We start from the raw sequence: 19,561 nt of genomic DNA, 5'->3' as shown, positions 1-19,561 counted from the left end.
AAAAGGCTTTTAAGAACAGGATTATGGACTATAGTTAATGTATTCTTGAGAATTGCTAAAAGAGTAGATTTTAAGTTTTCTCACCACAAAAAATGCTAAGTATATGAGGTAATACACATTGCGTATGTGAATTAGCTCAATTTAGCCATTCTACAATGTATTCCACAATTTCAAAACAACATGCAATACATGATCAATATATACAAATTTTTTGTCTATTTAAAAATTTAAAGAATTTTTTTTAAAAAACTGCTCTCTGATACTGAAGTTACACTGTGTGCTGTAGTGTAACCCTCACTGTTATACTTTAAATATTTAGGAAATCTCTATTCTCCATTTTAACAATTAAGGTCCTGGCAAGAAAGGGATAGTCACTCAAATCTGGTAACCAAGGAGAGTTTTAAAAGGGATTACGTAAGAGATACCATCAGGATTTAGGAAAACAAAGAAGGGATAGTGCAGTGGCCTAGACCTAAAGGGGTATAGAAAAGAAACGCTGACTGGAAGGTATCCAAAGAGAGCCTCTCTCTTAGATGGGAAGCCCATTCACCTGATATTATAGGAGCTGTAAGTAGGTAAATGCAGGCAATATGCAGCAACCCACCAAGAAGGGAGCTGAAAAAATTAACTCCTTTACTTTTATTTACCCCCATACTCTGACCTTGCCGGCATCTTCCATTCACCGAACCCAACTGGAAATTAGTGGGCACGGGAGACCATTGAGCAGAACATACCTTTCAGACTCCCAGGTTACAAGACGAAGAGGATAAAGTGGAGAATGATTTGGAGATGCAAACAGAAAACATCCAACACGTACAAATTGTGTGAGTTATATTTGGGAAGATCAGAGAAAAGGAAGCATGTTCCATGTTTGAATCAATACATGGTAGACAGAAGGAAGCAGCATCAAGCATCAAGAAGCAAGATGTTGAGAACTTGGCCAAAACTGGAATTAGAAATAAATAGGCACAATGTAAAAACCCCATCAGAGGAGGCTCACTAATTTTCCTCTTCAATTTGAATGGGGATTTGATTCAATGTTATTGGAATCTCAAAAAGTAGAGTGAATCACCTATAATATGGGTTATTTGCTTGTTTGTGTACATATCTTGCTTTCTCTATGGTAAATCTCCTTAAAGGTAAGGGAGACTGCCCACGTTTATTTCATCCCATACCCCCTAAGACAATGCCTTATATATAGTGTGTGTTCCAAAATTATATGCTAAATGGATTAATAAATGAGTGCAATTTCCCTGCTCAGAAAACTTCCATGGCATCCTGAGATTGCCTTTCAAATACCCCTAATAGTATTGCTTCAATCCATCTTTTCAGGTACAATGCTATTTTGCTCTAGGTATTTGAATAGTTATTTTATTTTCTTCAATTTTTGGAAGAGATGGGTATCTCATATACTGCCCAGGCTGGTCTCAAGCTCCTGACCTCAAGTGATCCTCCCACCCTGGCCTCCCAAAAGACATGAGCTCAGCTTGAGTAGTTATTAATATTTACCTAGATATGTCTTGATTTTTGATATCTCTTTGTCTTTTCTCATTTGGTTTCTACTCATTAACTCTCCAGACCTTATACATGCCTTTAAATGCAGCTCAATTTTAACTTCAGAGATAAATCCACCACTGACCTTAGTTGCTACCTCTCAACTTCATATTTGAAAACTTTACTGGTACTGTGGAATTAAAAATATTCAAAACTCTTGTCTCTCATTTGTCAGTTGAAGAAATCAAAAATCGGATAGGCTAAAATAATTTATTTGTTCAAGCTCTCTAGCTGACCCATCCTAATTATGGCAGGTTTGGATGGTATCTTTCCCTCAGTTTGGTGCTTTCTAATCAAGTATACCTAGATCCCTATATAGTTCACACCTTTAATATTTTCCCCAAAGCTAATGAACTTCATGTATTTACCCAAGAAAAGGCTGCATGGCCCAAGTTAAATACCAAATATATATTAAGTCAGTATAGTATTAATTGTGCACACATTTATCTTTGATAAAATGGGGAGATAAATGATTTCATAAAGCATCCAGTCTGTAGTTGTTGTTTGAAAAAAGAAAAAAGAGGTCCCAACGAAAAGTTTGGGAAGCATGGACTGCCCTGTTGTGAAGTGTGGAGAATATTTAAACTGAAAAGCACCTTAGAATAATTCGATCTAATTCTTTAATTTACCAGACAGATAAACTGTGGCAGGGAGGCTGAATACCATTGCCTTGATTTGTACAGAGATAATGTTAGAATTAATATCCAGGTGTCTAATTTTAGCCATATTCTTTGTATTACTCCATCATGCTCTAGAAGTTGTTTTAATATAAATGTTGGTTTCAAAAATGTCAACACTCATGAAGGGCAGTGTTGTATGGATGTGCTAGGTAGGAAAACCTGGATCTGTGCCATCTTGACTTGGTGTCACATTAACACTCCATGGTTGGAGAGACCAGTATTTCTAGGTTCTTGCTGCTTGGCACACAGTGTGGGTAAACACTTTCAGTGATGTAGAGATGGAAGGAAATATCACTGAGCTGGCTATGTTCCCACAGACATAGTTTAATTATGCCTGTCTGTTTAGAGAGACAACACTCACCCCCCTTATGTTACTGCTGGTGTTAAAAATTAATAATCTCAAAAGGTAGACTGAGTCAGCTAAAATATGGGTTATTTGCTTATTTGTATATATATCTTGCTTTCTCTACTGTAAACCTCCCTAAAGATAAGGGAGACTGCCCACCTTTATTTCATCCCATATCCCCAAGACAATGGCTTATATATAGTGTGTGTTCCAAAATTATATGCTAAATGAATTAATACTCAGAAAACTTTCATGGTACCCTGAGATTGCTTTTCAATACCCCTAATAGTATTGCTTCAATCCACCTTTTCAGGTACAATGCTATTTTGCTCTAGGTATTTGATTAGTTATTTTATTTTTTTCAATTTTTGAAGAGATGGGTATCTCATATATTGCCCAGACTGGTCTCAAGCTGGGCAATATATTCCCTCTTATCCCCTAATGAATTTCTACCTAACACTACAATGATAATTTTCATCAGTATAACTTACATTTTTTCTGTTTGAATTCTCATTAAATTTTAATGTATATGATTGTAATTTAATCATGTTGTTTCCAAAATTCTGTTCTATCAATGTATATTTGAGCATCTAACTTTAATATTAACTTCCTGGAGGCTTTGATAATTTCACATGTAAGAAAAAACTGAAACAAGCAGTAGCTAATATTAGCTAGTAAATGTGGTTTGAAATGGCTAGAAAAGGTTAGGAAAATGGAGTCCTTTTATCATGTTACATAATGCAAAGTCTAAAGAAACACAATGTTCCTCCTGAGATGGAAAACCTCTTGTTAGTTTTCATCATGTATACCTGATTTTGGCTAAGTCATAATACACATTGAGTTAGACCAGAGCCTATTTTTCTTCTTCTTTTAAATTTATGCTTATATTTCTACAGTTCATATTATAAGGGAAAAAAACAGGAAATGAAAGTAGTTTGAGTCCTAAACAATCTGAAAGGAAATGGGAAAGCTACCCAATTCCATATTTCATAGTTTAGACAAAAGAAAACTTTTTAAAATATCTACTTAAGAATATTTACACAGTTGATTTAAAGTTATATCAGTTTATGCTCTTTGTATGTTTTAGATAACATTGTTGAATTTCCTCTGACTTAACATGAGATGGATTTGACTGTGTGCAGAGCTATGCAGGCAGACACTCCCTCCTCCATCTCAGCAAAAGCCATTTATTAAGCAGCTGTTGTTATTAGTTTACAAAAGGTTTTTCAACACTGTGTGCTTTGTGATTTCACCTCTCAGTTTGTTTTGAGGAAAGCCATATTCCTTAGATTCTCCTCTCTTAACGCTCATTAGGCCAACTGGTAAGTTTACATGATGTCGTTCAGAAAAATTGGTCAAAACTATAATATAAACATAACGTGCAATATTCCTGGCTACCTACAAAGCATATTTTGATACTGAATACAGCAAATCTATGAAATCTGAAAATAAAGGAGCTTTGTGCCAAGTCATGCTCTCTAGGCAACGTGCTGCAAATCTCAGTAAAAGTAGAACCCCAAACAATTTTTGTGACCTGAAATCTAAGTCAACAAGGTTTCCCATTCAAAGTGGGCAAGTAGCTAACTTTTCAACAATCATATATTTTTTGCAGTCAGACAGACTATTGCAGAGAAGCAATAGATCACCTGTCTCACCTGTGGACTGGTGCCAGGAGGTGTCCGTTCCCTGAGCTCAAACATTCATGAATCAAATCTATTTGTATCTAGCTTTATTGACACCAACACTTTCAGCAAGGCGTGAAAATGGTGTGTTAGTCAAGTTGAAGAAAATAAACCAACGTGTATACAATACGTGATACTTTCCTGTTTTTAGTTACAGATCATGTGGACTTAAGCTAGTATTATTAAAAATATTTAGGGCTGGGTGCGATGGCTCATGCCTGTAATCCCAGCACTTTGGGAGGCCGAGGCGGGTGGATCAGCTGAGGTATAGGAGTTTGAGACCAACCTGACCAACATGGTGAAACCCTGTCTCTACTAAAAATATAAAAGTTAGCCAGGCATGGTGGCGCATGGCTGTAATCCCAGCTACTCGGGAGGCTGAGGCAGGAGAATCACTTGAACCTGGGAGGCAGAGGTTGCAGTGAGCCAAGACTGTACCTTTGCATTCCAGCCAGGGAAACAAGAATGAAACTCCGTCTTAAAAAAAAAAAAAAAAAAAAAAGTATTAGTTACACTCAAATGGGAAAGATACTTTCAAGTTCTCTCTGGTAGGAAAAATACATATCATAGCATGCCTGTGGTGTTTGTATACTTTTGAAGAATGTAAGTACAACTCATCAATTTGCAAATATGTATTAAAAGATTATTTGTAAAGCAATTCTTTGAAGTGAAGGGTACACTCCCCTGTAGAAATAACATTATAAATGCTATGTAGGTTGTCATGACAGTCTTCTAAACCCTATTTAACTCAAACTGTAGCTGCATAGAGCTTGAGTATGGTAAATAAGCTACACTTACTTTATGAGAAAACAGATCCTGAGGCACAAAAGATCGAGGCATAATGTGTGCTCATAAAGTAGCCTGGCAAGAGAAATGGGACCTCTTATTTCTGTACCCCTTTCACCAACTCATCAAGGACACTGAGCTTGTTGGAGCTACAGTGATAATAGGGAAAGTACAGAAGATGCATGACTAGAGGTTTCTGATCATGGCCAGGAGAAAAGTTCAGTGGTTTTCAAGGGGAAGTGATTTTCAGGTCAAAGCAACCATTAAACTTGGTGAAATGGAGTTTCCCTGTGAAAATGCTAACTAGCCACTTGATATAATATCTTAGATGTGTAGGACCATATTACCTATGAAATGGTATGGACAAAATTTTATTTTTTTCTCTAAGTATTTTTCTATTTATAACTTTTATTTTCCTGCTTGCTTAGTATGTAGAGCAGAGGCTATGAAGTAAAGGAAAACCAAACCAAACAATACATTGAGCCACCACCACCCAGGAGGGCAATTGATGGGTAACGGGTAATACAGAGTATCATGTAGTCTCCGAGTCGGTCTATTGGAGGTCTCCTTTCCTCTCTACTGCAGCCCCCAATCAGGAGATTTCACATTGAAGGGAACAGAATATATCCATACTTAGAACAGGAATGAACAGCAGGATGAATTCATGCAAAATCCAAGGAAAGCAGAATATTGATCATGAGGAACAAAGGGCCCCTATGTTACGGAGCAAGGCTGTATCAATGAACAAACTACAGAAAAGCAACTTCAAGGTAAAAAGTAATAATATAAGAAAGCATAGACATTTTGCAAAGCATTTGAGAGGTAAGCAAAGACTGCTTACAAAAGTTTTTTTTTTCTACACTTTGTGCTTTGTGACTAGTCGGTATGTAGTAATTTGTACGTAAATTTAACTTTATGCATATAACAGGGTAGAAGTTCCTCTTATAATAAGGATCTTGAAAGAAGGAAATATCGCAATAGAGACCAGCAGAGGACAAGAATTGCACAGGCACACAGAAGAGGATCACCAGCCTTGGATTCAACAGAAATGCTTCTGAAACATTCCCTTAATTATTCTGGCTAAAGACTTTTACTGGTCCCTTATATGAGGATGATGGGAAAATGTGTTAGAACTCCCTTGGAGATTGCAGTATGTACTTATGCTGAAGTTAATGAATTCCAGGCTCTCAACCACTCTACTAATCCTTTCTTCATAATGCCCAGAAGTACAGAATCTAATGAAATTGATATTTGAACTAGGCTGCTTCTATGTGTCTATTATGGTAGGATTTTGAGACCCAGAATAGGGAAAGCCAAGTACGTGGAACTCAAATAGAATTTTGTTTGAGCGAAGTTTGTTTCTGACTGTCTATATTATATGGTACAGTTGTTTTTCACTTTCAGAGCTGTTTTATTATTCACTTTTGATTTTTATTATAATACAGTACTAGCCAGATCCATTTGTGGGTTCACAATAAACTTGGCTTTTTATTGTAAATATGAAGTTGTGACTACCCCCTTTTCTACTTGAGTTTTTATAGCTACTACTACCCAAATAATTCAGCTATACCTCAACTTTTCTTAATTTGCTTGAACAGTATTAGAAAGAAGACAATTGATGTCTGAGTAGTACAAGTTAACAAATAGTACTTGTTAACTACATGGCTGGATGTCTCTAGATACTGTTGATTATATAAAATTATGGAAATATAAAGTGGGGGAGATCTCAGAACAAAAGCTTGTGCAATTTCCCACTAAATGAAGGAATCATCTTGTAGGATCTCAACTTGACCTCCTCCCTTCTGTCTGGATAGTTTCTGGGACACTGATGTCCCATGATGAGATGGTTTTATTAGGGCAGGCTCTTTGTATGTTCACCTAAGGCACTTCCTGTACTTTCTCACTGTGGTCTTTGGTTAGGGTCTTGCAAACTCAGAATAAGCTTTTCATAAAGTAAGTTATCACATATTTGTAGATAATTAGTGAAATTATTATTTTCTCCTTTAGACTAAGTGCTCATGAGCCAACACATTTTGGGTCTCTAAAAATTCATTTGACCTCTTAAGAATGAAGTTCAGCTTGTCAATGTCCCTCTTCCAGTGGGTATATTGATACTCTTTTCCACAAGTTATCTGACTTTTGGAAATTTCAGTGGGATAATCCCTTCCACCAATACCTGGATTCAGATACTGTATCAGCTCATATAACCAGATAGTACATTTTAGTATTGTTGACAGCTTTATTATATACTGTGGTCAGCTGAACTCTCTGGTCTCTTTTCAGATCAAACATTTTCATAAAAGGATTATTGTATCCTGCAATTAAAAAATTAAAAGCATGATTTTATATTTACATGCGATAAATTGTATCTCTTGATTTCACCATAGCATTCATTCCATTAGTTGGAGATCTTTTTGAATCCAGATGTAATGTATTTGCTATATCCCTCCAGCAAAGTGTCATCTACACACTTGATGAGGCCGTCTCTATGTCTTCCTTCAAGTCACTGGTCAACAGCACATGGTCTTGGCTTCACTCTAGGTTGTTAATCTATTGATATGTACCCATTAGTTTGGTTACTGCAAAAAATTTATGTCACCGTTGACAGTTTTTCATTTCAAAACATGTCAAAAGAATTTGTATCATTACCTTCTTTAATTTAAACTATGATGTATCTATGTCAGTTTTCTATCCACTGTCTAATAACTTTGTTAAAGAAAGTTAATGGGGTTATTTTATCATGACTTTTCTTTTGGAATATATGCTGCATCACAAATTTTTGTAAGAACCAGTATTGAAAACATGTATATCAAACTTAATGAACTCTGGTTCACAGAATCTATCCTTTCTGTTCTTAGCTAACCAGGAAAATGTTTGCTTAGTTTGGAGTTCTGGCATTCCTCCCATCTTTAGTTTTCAAAGATTCCAGATGCTGGTTCTATAGTGAACATCTGTGCCTTGTTTCAATTCTCTGGGAGGCAATTCAGGTGGGCCAAGAGAAGGGAATTTATTTAAATTAGATATTCTCTGACACATGTTTCACCTTCATTGTGCTCTAGTTTTTTTTAAAACAAATTTTTTTCTCCCCTTATTAACTGAAGAATAATATCTTTATTTTCCAATTTTTTTTTAGAGACAGGGTCTTGCTCTGTCACCCAGGCTGGAGTGCAGTGGTACAATCTTAGCTCACTGCAGCCTCGAACTCCTGTACTCAAGCGATCTTCCCGCCTTAGCCTCGCAAGTAGCTGCGACTACAGGTGCACATCATCACACCCAGCTACTTTTTTCTAATTTTTTTTTTTTTTTTTTTAGAGATGGGATCTTATTATGTTGTCCAGGCTGGTCTCAAACTTCCTGGTCTCAAGGGATCCTCCTGTCTTGGCCTCCCAAAGTGTTGGAATTACAGGTGTCAGTCACTGTGCCCTCCAAGAGTACTATCTTGAAATAGAAAGTGGTAACAAAACACAAGAGTAGTAACTTTTCTGATGTTTATTCATATAATATCTTCTTGATATGGTTCATCTCTCTTTTAGAGCATTATCTTTCTTGTTATACATTTAAAATTACCCATATTTTTATCCTTTTTAAAAATTGATTTTTGTTTATCTGGATATTTATAACTTTTCAGAAACAATTTTGGTAGGCCAGTGACATATGTTGTATTCATCCTTGCTTACATGTCCTCTATGTTTCATATTTTTAAGACATCTCTTCAGATAATTTTCTTTCTCATTTTAATTATTTGAAATTATGTTGATAGATTGCACTACAATCATTTTTAAGTTTCTGGCAATTGAATTTTGCTTATTTTTCTATCATTTATTTTCTCGTATCAGCTTTATTTGGAGTCTAGCATATGTGTAGTCCTATGCATGATATTCTATTTATTTTTTTCCATTTTTACTTGCATTGGTACTATTCTCAATTCCAAGGCAACATGAGCACTAACACATAAGGATTCTATAATTTTCCCAGAAATAACTCTTCTCTTTAGGGGTCAACTGACTTCCTTGCTCCTGAGGCATCAGCTCCAGTTGGGCAGTGGCCCCTGCAACGAAGTGTGGGTCCCAGCTCTGTGGTGGCCCCTCTCTTCAGGTGTCCAAGGCACCAACACCAGACAGACAACAGCCCCTCTTCAGAGGCCTGGGTCTCAGTTCTGCAAGACCCCTCTTCCAAACTTCTGAGTTTTACTAACCTTCTCTTGTTTCCTCAGATTTAAGGAGTGGTATCTGTCTCCTGCAGTTTCTACTTCCATAATACCTTACAATCCTTTCTGTCAAATCCCCTCTGTTAATATAATTGGCCGACTTCAATTTTCTGAGTGGTACATGCACTATTGATATCAACATGAATTCACTCTTTCTTCTTTCCTTATCCCTAAGTCACATTCAAATGAAAAGTAGAAATGAACACATTATCCAACTACTATGGGTGACCAGCTTTGTATCTAGAGCATTTAAGTCACCAGAGATATTTTCCAGAATTCTTTTTATCCTAAAATTTATTCTTAAGCATATCAACAAAAAAGAGAAGGATCACTGGGATCAGTAGATTTTGCAAAATCTTTAAAGCAGTTTCTATTCTTTCTTTTGTCTCAGTGTTGTCACCAAACTCATTACACTGTTTTTTACTCTAGGACTCCCTTGAAATAGTTTTCTTCTGAATTCCCTGCGTTATTTCTTTATTAGTGTCAAGGACAACTTGTTATTCTTAAGATGCTACAAGGAAAAGTTATATTTCCCTAGTTTTTACACCAATTTGTCAAGCAGTGATAGCAATATGCACTCTTATAATATATGACTGGAGATCAGCTCAGGCAGAAGTCTAATATGAGACAATCTGCAGGTTATCGGAACCATTCACAAAGTGTGCAAATTTTCTAACCTTCTCTGGACGATCGGTATTTTAAAATGTTTTCTCACTACTCACAAAACTGTCTTTATGTGTGCCACAATCAATATTTGTCCATAGTATGACCGTGAAAATAACCCTAGCCTAGGGCAATAGTTCCCCAGCATTTTTCTTTCAGGAATACTTTATACTCCTAAAAATTATGAAGGACCCCAAAAGTTTTTGTCTATGTGGGTTGTATCTATACATATTTATTGAGTTGGAGGTCAAACTTGAGAATTTAAAAAATATTTTAGTTTATTTAAAACTAACACATATCGTAAATTACACACTTTTATGAAAACTGTGTTATTTCTGCTTCTTGCAGATCTCTTTAATGTCTCACTTTAATACGAGACAGCTGATTCTCTTGCAGCTGCTCTGCATCCAATCTTTTGTAATATGTTGTTTTGGTTGAAGGAAATGAAGACTCCAGCCTCACACTGATATCTAATTTGAAAACAAAAGAATCTTTTAGTAACATTTTCAGGTAGTTGTGAGTAGTCTCTTTTGATATTATACAAAAATTCAAGTGATGGTTTCTTAAAGTTCAGTTGTGATGTGAGATCTGAAAGCTTATTAATGAACGTTATCTACTCTGTGCATTACAATCTGCTGGTCTCTTGTACTTTTACCCATCCTTGGTTTTGTAACATGATATATTATTCATTTGGAAACTCTTGATTTGTCGAGTTAATGCAGTCCTCCTAAATGTTGACATATTTTATTATACGATATTAAAAACAGCTTCTTTCATTAAAATAGCCACTGAGCTCATTTAAAAAGTCCTTAAGTATTGAGAAGTAATCAGACTCACAGTGGCAAATAGCAGTTTTCCAAAAGTCTAATATTTGCTTGAAAACTTGAATTTTGTTATTGGCAATAGGCCTGTCAATTGTTTTTCTTGAAGTAATTGGCTTTTTTCATTTTGAAGACATTATCAGCCAAATGGCCAAATCTGCACAATGATAGTTTATCTGCATTCTTTGAAGCAAAAATCATGTTCCTGAAAAAAAGCGCTGGTTCCGCTTGCAACTGAAAATATTGCACATGTCCTATTACTTGAGAAAACCATTGTATTTTGTTATACAGCAGAAATGCTTTATGTATGCCACGTCACATCACATAGAATATTTCAAAGACGTAGACTAATGGACCAAGATTTAATAAAATTGATAACTTTTACTGTTTGATGAAGGAAAGTCTAAATTGAAACCTTTTTTTTAAAATTGAGAGTGTATACAGAAGTTGTTGGGTGCCATGGCCTTATGTAGGGCTAAGGCACAAGTAGCTTTGCTCACCTTTGCTTTTACACCAACAGTGCAAATGCAAACACAATGAAAGAAGTAAATAACACTTTAGTATAATAATAAAAACACTGTTGATCTTTCTAACTCTGGAAAAGTTCTCTAGGACCCCTATGGGCCCACAGAATACATTTTAAGGACTGCGGCCCAAGAGCAATATTTTGATTTCACTCACAATTCAGAAACTCTTAAGAGGTAAAATATTAATTCATATCAGTTGGTTTTAAAAGCACACATTTTTGTCTATTTTCAATAATAAGTTTAACCAATATGAATTTTTTTATTTTTAGTAAGAGTGTTATTTAATACCATATCTCATGGCTCAAATGGTAGTAAATGACCAACACAGCATAGGAGAAAGTAGCAAATGTACGTTTGGTCTCATCATAAGGAAAGAATAGTGCTAGAAAAATAAATGGTCTTTTTCTATATCATCTGTTGAAAGGACACTTTGCATGGAACATTGGAAAGGCTTTTTCTTGTATATATATTTATTCTCATCATGTTTGCCATTTTACCATTTAGCTACTCCACTTGTAAATTCTTATTACTAAAATTGTCTAATCTCATTAAAATGAGTTTATACCAGTAAATGGTGGTGCTTTTGAGTCTAAACAAAAAAATCCAAATTTCACTTCATTATATTTATCGTAAGCGCTCACTCAAGGAATATTTTCCCATATTGACACGTGCTGTCAGGATCTATGGCCTTTCTCAAGAAAAAACGAAATTCTCTTTGCAAAATGGAGTAAAAACTAAGCTTCTATTCTGAATTTGTAAATTATCCTTTCTTGACACAGACATGAGCTGCTGCTATCTTAAATCTTGCATTCCCAAAGGAAAGTGAGCCTTCCCACTGTCTTTTCTTTCTTTCTTCTCACCCCTCCGCATATAAATCTAGTCTGCTCATGCTTTCCAGACTGTCTACACTTTTTACAGCATAGCAACAATGGATGAGACTACTGAAAAGATGTGCCATGTTGGTATAGTAGCTATTATCTCCACAATGCCAAGCAATAGCACAGCAAAGGGGATGCAGTCTTCCTAGAATTACTTTTTTTTTTTTTTTTTTTTTTTTTTTTTGACACAGAGTCTTGCTCTGTCACCCAGGCTGGAGTGCAGTGTCCGGATCTCAGCTCACTACAAGCTTCGCCTCCCGGGTTCACGCCATTCTCCTGCCTCAGCCTCCTGAGTAGCTGGGACTACAGGCGCCCGCCACCTCGCCCCGGCAGGTTTTTTTGTATTTTTTAGTAGAGACGGGGTTTCACCATGTTAACCAGGATGGTCTCGATCTCCTGACCTCGTGATCCGCCCGTCTCGGCCTCTCAAAGTGCTGGGATTACAGGCTTGAGCCACTGCGCCCGGCCCTAGAATTACTTTTACTTTAAATGAGACCAATCTGATAGATTAACAAAAATAAAACCCTCTGGTCACTTCAGATAAAGTGCAAAGAAAACAAGCTCTTTCCATCTCCTCATTTCAAGTGAACTTCACAGGGGAATCATTTGACTTTACAACTTTATGATATGTTTAGATGCAGTTTTAGTACTTTGTTTATTTTTCTTTTTTTTTTTTTTTTTTTGAGACGGAGTCTTGCTCTGTCACCCAGGCTGGAGTGCAGTGGCCGGATCTCAGCTCACTGCAAGCTCCGCCTCCCGGGTTTACGCCATTCTCCTGCCTCAGCCTCCCGAGTAGCTGGGACTACAGGCGCCCGCCACCTCGCCCGGCTAGTTTTTTTTTTTTTTTTTTTTTTTTTTTAGTAGAGGCGGGGTTTCACCGGGTTAGCCAGGATGGTCTCGATCTCCTGACCTCGTGAACATTTTAAATCACTGTTAAGGAGTTAGAGTGACCATCCACAACACATGGAAAAATGCTGCTTAGAAGCATGGGACATTAATAAGTGAACTGATATTTACATCTTAGAATTTGTTTACTTTTTGGAGACTCTCATTAGAAACCTACGCTTTAAAGGATATAAAATTCTTTTGGCAGATTTCACCAAGTAGAGCCAATTGTCCTTTGTTTCTTTTGTTGGACCCAGTATTGCATGAAACTGCCAATGTACAACGAAGCTGTGGGCTGATGGAACACAATATCAGTCAAGAGATTCACCTAGAAGCCAACAGAGCTGGGTTCCCTTTTGGTGGGAAGGCATCAGGAGACCATCAGCTCTAGAAATAAAGCTGGAAAAAAAAAAAAAAAAAACCCTGCAAGCTCTGTAGAGAAAGGCTATCGCTGACAACACATAAGTCGTCTTTATCTTTCCAAGGTGATGTGAGTGTTCTTAATTCACTTTTGTCTTTTTGGAGATGCCCAGAAAATAGTTCTAGGCATTTTGAAATCATCGCTAATAGCATAATAATACGAGTAATATGGTGCTAGATTTTGAATAACTGTTAGTACTACAAACAGCTCCACAAAGTCAAGTCTCTCCTTAATACCCACTCCCTAAATATTTTGCATTAGTTCTCAGTACCTTACATAATCACATTTGCATCCCGTCTTTCCCCGACCACACCATGACTTTTCCCTCCATTTAGAAGGGAAAGTAAAGAAAAATATTTTCTTACAAAATTATTTTGCTCTTTCACTTTTTCTGCATTGACACAGCAACCAAGCCAGCTGTCAGCAGAGGCTGCTTGGTGCTTTAGAAATGTGTATCAGCAGAACACATTCTGTCCTTGTGCCAGGGCAAATTAGAGGAGCAGCCAGCGGGGTGGTTACTGGTTCTGGTAAAGAGAGGAGTCTATTCAGCACTCGCTTTGCTATCCCTGCCCATCTGCCCCTTTCTGTCCCGCATTCCTGCTTGCAGGGATCCTTCTTTCACCTCTCTAGGGCTGGTGCTATGGAGCTCTCAACTAACCAGTTATTATATTGATTGTGAGGTTCCAGTGCTCCTCCTAACCTGCAAGAAAGAATTAGAACCTGCTCCTTCTTAACCCTACACCACTAATTTACAAACACAGGCGTGTTGTGTAAAGTGTGAAGCATCTGAGACTTTGTAGGTAGGCAAGGGATCTTCATTTTTAATAAATATAAGGTAATTTTAACTAAAATAATCTCAAGATTAATTTTGAGAAACATTTAAAAATTGTATTTCCACCTCTTCTTCGGGCATCATGCAACCTTGGATATGGGGAAAGGAGGACATTGGAAAAACTTCCAAGTGAATCTGATTCTGGACCCATCCTTGATAACCATTTCTCTAGACCAGGAATCCTCAATTCTGGCTCTACCATAGACTCAGCTAGGGAGGGGTTTTTTTTGTTTGTTTGCTTTCCTTTTTTTCTTTTTAATGTAGATACCCAGATCCATCCACCCCCAAAGATTCTGATTTACTATTGGTATTTTAAAAAATCTCCCCAAGTGACTCTAATATATAGGTCTAAAGTAGAGGTTCTCATAGTGTGGTTCCCAGATCACCATCACTTGAGAACACATTAGAAATGCACATTTTCAGACCCATCCCAGATCTACGGAATCAGGAATTCTGGGACTGGAACCAGCAACCCATCTTTACAGACCTCAGGTGATTCTAACACATGCTAAAGTTTGAAAACCACTGCTCTAGATCAAACTTCAAACTTAAAAAAAAAATTGATATTTAGATAATACAGTTGAAGCTTGAACAACATGGGTTTGAACTGCAGGGATATTTTTTCAACTACATGTGGATGGGAAATACAGTATTTATGGGATATGAAACCTGAGTATATGGAGGGCTGACTTTTTCCATATGTAGATGCCAACTGAGGGGATTTGAGTATATCTTCCATCTCTTCCATGTTAGGATAATATTTGCACGCATATACCTTAGCAAATAATCCAATGCCATTCCTAACATAATGGTTGATTTGCTATAGGGAGAAAATTTACTTAATTACAGTGATAGAAAATAATATAACCTCCTCACCAAGAGATGTAGGATGCAATTAACCTTGCTATTCATTACTGTATCACGTTTAGTGTCAGCATCTTCTAAAATAAAAGTAAGAACTTAAAAGATGAATAAAATACTGAAAGAAGATGAGCACAAATTTATAGTATTTCTTCTCTCTCCCCCAATATTACATGGAAAGGGTAGAAAATATGGCGTTCAATACACTAAGCAGCTTTCTAAACGTGGCTTCCTTTCAAATTCATTTTAAAGTTTAATAAATAAAGTTGTGACATTTATTTGGCAGTTATGCAGTAAGATATTTTTATATACCAATGCAGATTCTAAGAGTATACAAGTATCAAATTCCTTAATCTTTATAATAGCATTTAAGGTAGGTATGGCTACAATATAAAGGAGGGAAGCAAGATGAGGAGAGATGAAGTAATTTACCCAAGATGACCCAGCTATCAAGTGGCTGAGCCTATGCCCTTAGCAACTACATTATATAGGGAAAATCAAAGCTGTGGATTGGTTCTTTAATGTCTTAAAACTTTATTTTGGTCAAAACTACTTTTTCTCCATGATCCACAATTTTTTTCTTCTTATTTCCCTAGTGTTTCTTTTTGCATTTGTTTATAATTTTTGGTTGTTTTTTGGGGAAAATGTTTTATGTCACTTCTGTTTATGACTTACATTATGATCTTTCTGTTTTTAATCAGGGTAAGTAACTGGAAAAAAAAAACCCGCCCTTTCAATCACAGCATGTTTTGAATCTATCGCTTTAACTAAGTTGAGATATTATTTGCATAAGTAAAAAGAGGTAAACATATTTCATGTTCAAATTTTCCAAGGCGATATTAGCAGACCCCTCTACTTCTGCCGAGAAAGATGAATTTGACTCTTGGAATAAAGTCTCCACTGAATTTAATCATTTTCCCAGGATTGGTTTTTCATATTATTTGTCACATTGATAGGTTTCTACATGTTGTGGGTTTGGCAAGGTATCATACAGAAGGGCCAGAAAGCTAATGTCTTGATATTTCTGTGTCAAAATAGTCAGAGGAATTCAGGCTGTCAGGTGTCAGAGAAAGTCTACATCTTATAAATTCTTGGCCCCAGTTTTGTAAACCTAGTGCTTTTGAATAAACCTCCAATTTTCTTATTTATGGTGAACAGTGTGGTGTTTTCTTGCACCATAGTTTGCATTTTTTTCAGAAAAAAGGAAGAATGAAAACAAGGGGAGTAACAGACGGGTGTTTTCTAAAATTCTAAACTGAGCACATAATAATTATGAAATATATCAAAAGATTAAAACTGACTAGATGTCACTGAATATTATGGATAACTTAGTAGGACTTATTTCTGTTTCTTTCCGAGAGAATTGAGGATGGAAAAGTTTATTTGGACCAGTCAGTGTAGTTAGTAAGAGAGTTGATTGATCTAAGGGCCTATATTTTCCACCTCTGTCATTTTTTACCCCTCTGCATTTTAGTTTCTTTTACCTCTGGGCACAAATAAGTATCTACAGGGCTGTGCAGGGCTGGCCCTAAGCTGGTTGGAGGCCCCAGCTTTGGGGCACATCCTCAGGTGTTCACTACTCTGCTCTTCTGTATTCAGTCCCATGATGCTTGTGTTGAGCCATTTGTAAATCCTGGTGTAGGTGGAAGTGCCTGACGTGTAGAGGGTGTAGTGTCTGGGGTGTAAATCCTGACTCCAAACCACGCTGCTGTATTACTTCAGAAAAATGACTTAACCCCTCAACCATTCATTTTCTTCATTTGTAAAACTAGAATACAAATATCCACCTTATAAATTTATGACTAGTCTATGATTAATAACAATAGCAGCAGCAGTGATAACATTAACAATAACAGAACAGTGCAATAGCCAGACCCTCTTCTGAAATGCCGAGCACAATATTAGCTCAATAAACATGATCTGGTATCTTCGTCGACTTCCCAAATTGCTAACAGAAGACAGCCTAGATATTGAGCAACATTAGAGAAAGCAGATATTAAAGAACAACGTTTGAATCCTTGAGTTGGGTAACGTTAAAACTTTTACCCAAATTTGTATTTTTGCAACTTTTATTAATTTCTAATAGGAGTGATGCAAATGTCTCAAAGGATTGAATCTGGCCTTAAATCATTAAAATTTGGGTGTCTGTACTCCTTTCAGTGTTTTAGTATGACATTGGCTGTGCTTTGGGATAGATCCATGCTTTTCAAGGCAATGTTAGGCTGCATGCCTAACCTCAGTGAATGCAAGTGGCCAAAGGCCTGCGCATTGTTAGGAATCCTAATAGAGTTTTGTACAAAATTTTTCATGGTGCTATCAATATTTCATCAGTAGTTGGACAATCTGGTTTTTATCAATTCAGATACACAGCTTATCTGTAGACAGCCAGAAAGTGAGCAGAATATCTCCAGGAAAAAAAAAAAAAAGAAATTATACTTTCAGATTAATTCTTTCTTGGAAAACAAAAAATAACAGGAGTTAGTAATTCATGGCCAAGGAATGCAAACACCAGAGAATCGGCCATACTGGGGAAAAGTAAAAGAATATTCAATGTATTGCTTTCTTTAACTTACTGCAAAACTTACTTGATAAAGTCGTGTCTGGGGCTTTCACTAGACATACTTTACATTTTAAGTGATGAGAACAAAGGTTAAAAACTTTTATCTGTATCCTTTTCACTAGCGATGCCCCCATTGTTTTGAAGTGCTAAATGTTAGCTATTACCACACATCTGCAAGTGCAGGCTGTAGAAGATTAGCTTGTTTGAATCAGCCAAAAACTTGGTGGTGCACCCTGATGACCCACATCTGTTCTCTTCCTTGAGCCAATAATGTACATGAGTCAGAGAAAAACACACTGGTTCAGTCAACAGCAGCTCTTTTTCTTCATTTTAGAAATGATTGGGACTTAAGAGCTGGAAATGGCTTAAAAATATGTATCTAGTCCTTTCCGTGCCCAAAGGCAAGCATATGGTAAGAGAGTATTTTCATTATGAACCGTATCCTAGAAAAAAAGATTTTACAACTTCCTCGAACACATTCAAGTGTCTAGATTCCACACATTGTAATTTATCCCTTCTTTCTTTTGCCACTTTGTCTAAATTTTTACTGCTGAAAGTTGCACTTATTTGACATCACTCTACTTTCTGCTGAAAAGGAAGGCCACTCTCTTCTATGTTCTTTAATGCTATCACTGACTATGGGGTCTCAGTTAGCATGGCATTTAAAACATCATGGTGGCACATTTTTGGTAAAAGGAATCTGACTCATTATCTCTTTGTAAAAACATACAGTGTTCACTAATGTGGCTCCCTTCTGTGTCCTCCGAAGCTCTTTTATATCTATGAGGGTGTGGACAAATGAAATATACAGTGGAGAACAGTAGAGACTTTGCTTTGCATTTTTCTTGCTCCTTAGAGCTAACAATTCTTTGCTAGGGTTTGTGCTCCTTTATGTGACATCATCCCACTGTGTACGAGCTTTATAGCCTAGGGAAGGGATGCCTCCAATACCTTTCCGAAAAATAGATGAATGAGGCTGGGCACAGTGGCTCACGCCTGTAATCCCAGCAGTTTGGGAGGCGCAGGCGGGCGGATCACAAGGTCAAGAGATCGAGACCATCCTGGCCAACATGGTGAAACCCCGTCTCTACTAAAAATACAAAAATTAGCTGGGAATGGTGGCCCGTGCCTGTAGTCCCAGCTACTCGGGAGGCTGAGGCAGGAGAATCGCTTGAACCTGGGAGGTGGAGGTTACAGTGAGCCGTGATCTTACCACTGCACTCCAGCCTGGTGACAGAGCAAGACCTCATTTCAAAAATTAATAATAATAATAAAAAAGATGGATGACTCTGAAGTCATATGGTTGTTTGTACAAGACTCTCTTCTTTTAGAAGCCTTAAATTAATATTTAGTGAAAAGGAAAAAAATGCACAAATGTGGATATAATGCATATATGGAAAGGAGGAGGAAATTTTCCATTCCTAAACATAGTTCCTAAATTTGATACTAAACTTAAACAAACAAATGCACCAAAAATGACAAGTGTGAAAATAATGGCACCTGTTTGGGCTGAGAAGGTATGGTCTCAGCTTACTTTTCCCACATCGTCTGCTTCCTGTGTCCAGTATGTTCCCCAACCTCCTTGAGTAAATTATTAGAAGGGCTAATGGAAAATAAAGGATAAGTAAAAAAGGAAGCCAAGGTCCCAGGAGAAGTATTTACTCCAATCAGCTTCCACTCTCATGAACAATTATACTGTAGCTTTCATTTATTTGCCATTGGACTTAAGGCATGCTGTGTCACAATTATAGAATAATTCATATACAGTTAATATAAAGATAGTTTTCTATTTCATTTGTTGGTATGTCTAGATATTATTCTTGGTAATTTTTTTTTTTTTTTTTTTTTTTTTTTGAGA

General features: G+C 36.7%; 1 long non-coding RNA gene across 2 annotated transcripts in view; it reads left to right on the top strand.

Annotated features, from left to right (window-relative positions):
• Nucleotides 1-19,561, top strand: part of LOC105481291 (uncharacterized) — a 426,102-nt gene that overhangs the window by 349,352 nt on the left and 57,189 nt on the right. The gene's annotated exons all lie outside the window — the stretch shown is intronic.

Source organism: Macaca nemestrina, chromosome 10, assembly GCF_043159975.1.
Source record: "Macaca nemestrina isolate mMacNem1 chromosome 10, mMacNem.hap1, whole genome shotgun sequence".
Lineage (NCBI taxonomy): Eukaryota > Metazoa > Chordata > Mammalia > Primates > Cercopithecidae > Macaca > Macaca nemestrina.
The sequence above is the reverse complement of the archived record's forward strand: the minus strand, read 5'-3'. Positions and strand labels throughout refer to the sequence as shown.